This window comes from Amblyraja radiata, chromosome 41 (genome assembly GCF_010909765.2).
Source record: "Amblyraja radiata isolate CabotCenter1 chromosome 41, sAmbRad1.1.pri, whole genome shotgun sequence".
In the NCBI taxonomy this organism is placed as follows: Eukaryota; Metazoa; Chordata; class Chondrichthyes; order Rajiformes; family Rajidae; genus Amblyraja; species Amblyraja radiata.
The window spans coordinates 15,862,500-15,864,959 of NC_045996.1; the positions used below are offsets into that span (position 1 = coordinate 15,862,500).

A 2,460-nucleotide genomic window follows, 5' to 3' on the forward strand; every position below is an offset into this window, starting at 1 on the left:
AACCTAAACCTAACAGCAGACGCCACTGAATCACCCCAAACCCTAATAAAACACCCCGAATAACCCAAAACATCCCCCCCATACGACTGATAACAACCCCCCCCCACCCCAAACCTAATAGCAGACCCCACCGAATCACCCCAAACAGCCCTAAAAACACCCCCAAACAAACCAAAACACCCCCCCCAACAACTGATAAACCCCCCCCCCCCGCCCTACAACCTAACCCTAACAGCAGACCCCAATGAAACACCATAACAAAACCCCCCGAACAACCCAAAACATCCCCCCAAATTCTTTCCCCCCCCCCCCCAACCTAAACCTTACAACAGACCCCACTGAATCCCCACCAAACAACCCCAAAAAAATACACCCGAACCCAGAGAAACCCCCCCCCCCCCCCCCCCAGCAGCTAGTATACGAAGAACCTACCAAACTCCCCCATAAACCAGACAGGCTACAAAAGAGAGGGAAGAGACCCCGACACGTCCACAACACCATACCCACCCCTATCCCAGCCAGGACCCCCTACCCAGAAGAGCCTTTGACGCCACACAGACTACAAACAGGTTGGCAGAGCACATACATAACTTAAGGACTTGCAAAACATGATAGTGGACAAGAGGAATTTGGACATTTATTGATCAAGAGAGGCTGAAAACACTAGCAGCAAATGATACAAGATACCAGATACATTTGATAACATTACAAACAATGGAAGTGGACCGACCAGTCCAAACAAAGAACAGGTAGAGCCCAACCAAAGTGACCGGTCCTAGGACCGAGCACATGGGAAGCTCCACCCAGAAAGAGAGGAACATCAACCTACCCCTTAAAAACCCTAACCGATGAGAATCAGATCTCTTTCCCTGAAGAAGCTACAGAGATAGCGAAACTGGAAAATCGTTGCCCAGTCGGGAAGAGTTCGGCAAGCGGTCTCCGCGAGCTGGAAAGAACCAAAGATTTGGTGAGCACCTTGGTGTTTAACCGTACGACACTAGAGATAATTGATGCTTAGATTTGACTGTGTTAGCATTGCAGCATAATCTACTAAACCAGAAATGAGTTGTAACATGCAGAGGGGAGAGGGGGAAGGGAGATTGCTTAACAACAGTAATGGGGGGAATTGCAACCAGCGCAGGAATCCACCGAGACCGAGGGATTCCTTTGCAGTTGCGGTGAGAGTTATTTATAAAATGGCCCAGGCTCTACACCATCTAGGAGTTCTAAAAGGACGGAATACACCCCCCAGGGGTCTCACTAGGCAAGCAAATATATTAACACACTTTGTGAAACCAGCAAATCCCACCCAGGAAACATTAAAGAAATTGGCTTCTAATGCTGAAACCTGGGCTAAACACACTAGGCAAATTTTAATTGAACATTACCAAAACAGTCTGGAATATTTGGATGATGAATACCGCCAGGGCCAGCCCACTGATCGTGTGCAGGAGGCTGTCACCAAGGCCCTAATCTGGAATAAGAGAAATTTGGGAGATAAATTTAAAATCAGAATGGAGGACCTTAGACATCGAGTTTTGAACCTGACCTCAGAGACTGGGCCGGAACAGCGCAGCAGCTTGCGGGATTTCCAGACCCCCAGGCCAGCGGCGGTAATATCTAATGTAGCGGTACATATCCCGCAAGACTTGTTTACCATTTCACAGGAAAACCAGATCGAGCGGCCCCGCACGGCTTGGGCTACATCACGCCCCATCCCGAGCGCACCCCGCTCCGTTCCCCGTGGCCCCGCTCCCCGCGGCCGCGCCACCCACGCCTGCGCTACCGCCAGCCCCGACATAACCCCCCCCACCACCCCGGTGCGTCTACCTACTAGCCCCCAGATTGTGGTGTTGCGACCCCAGCAACAGGACCAGGCCCAGGTCCAGCCGCGCTCCCCGGTCCGCGAGCCCCCGGCCCACTTCCGGTCCGCGACCGGGACGTGGTTGGCAGACTGGACACGACCCGCACTCTCTGATTCCCCCAGCACGTCCTCCCTTATCTACCGGAGCCTCTGCTCACGCCAGGGCACCCACGGCCCTCTCTCCCAGAGACCACGGGCCGAGCGCAGACCCTCCCGGGACGAGACCGAACCGACCACAGCGACCGCCGGAAGGGATGTCACGACCGCGGTGCCACAGGTAAACATGTCCGGTACTGCAACACCTTCCCTTTCCATTCCAGCACACGGGGTCCCAGCACAGAGGGTCAGACCAGCACGTAGGGCCTGCACGCAGCACCAGAGGACTTTAGACACATGTAGTAACTCACAGGATGAATTCCAGCAGCACAGAAGGAATGGTCCAGGGAAGCGACTGGCTGAAGTTACCCGACACCCAAACACAAGTCACAAAAATGTTACCTGGAAACTACAACCCAGTAAACCTATTTTAATAATTGGAGATTCCAACATTTCCAAGATCCCCAAATTCTCCAACAATAACATACAATTGGACAGCT

General features: G+C 52.7%; 1 long non-coding RNA gene across 1 annotated transcript; it reads right to left on the reverse strand.

Moving 5' to 3' along the window:
• Positions 1 to 612: 612 nt before the first annotated feature.
• LOC116967772 lies at positions 613 to 1,600 on the reverse strand. The gene is made up of 2 exons (XR_004410316.1): positions 1,389 to 1,600; positions 613 to 946 (listed from the first exon to the last, which is right to left on the reverse strand). It is a non-coding gene; the product is annotated as an uncharacterized LOC116967772 (long non-coding RNA).
• Between the last annotated feature and the right edge of the window lie 860 nt (positions 1,601 to 2,460).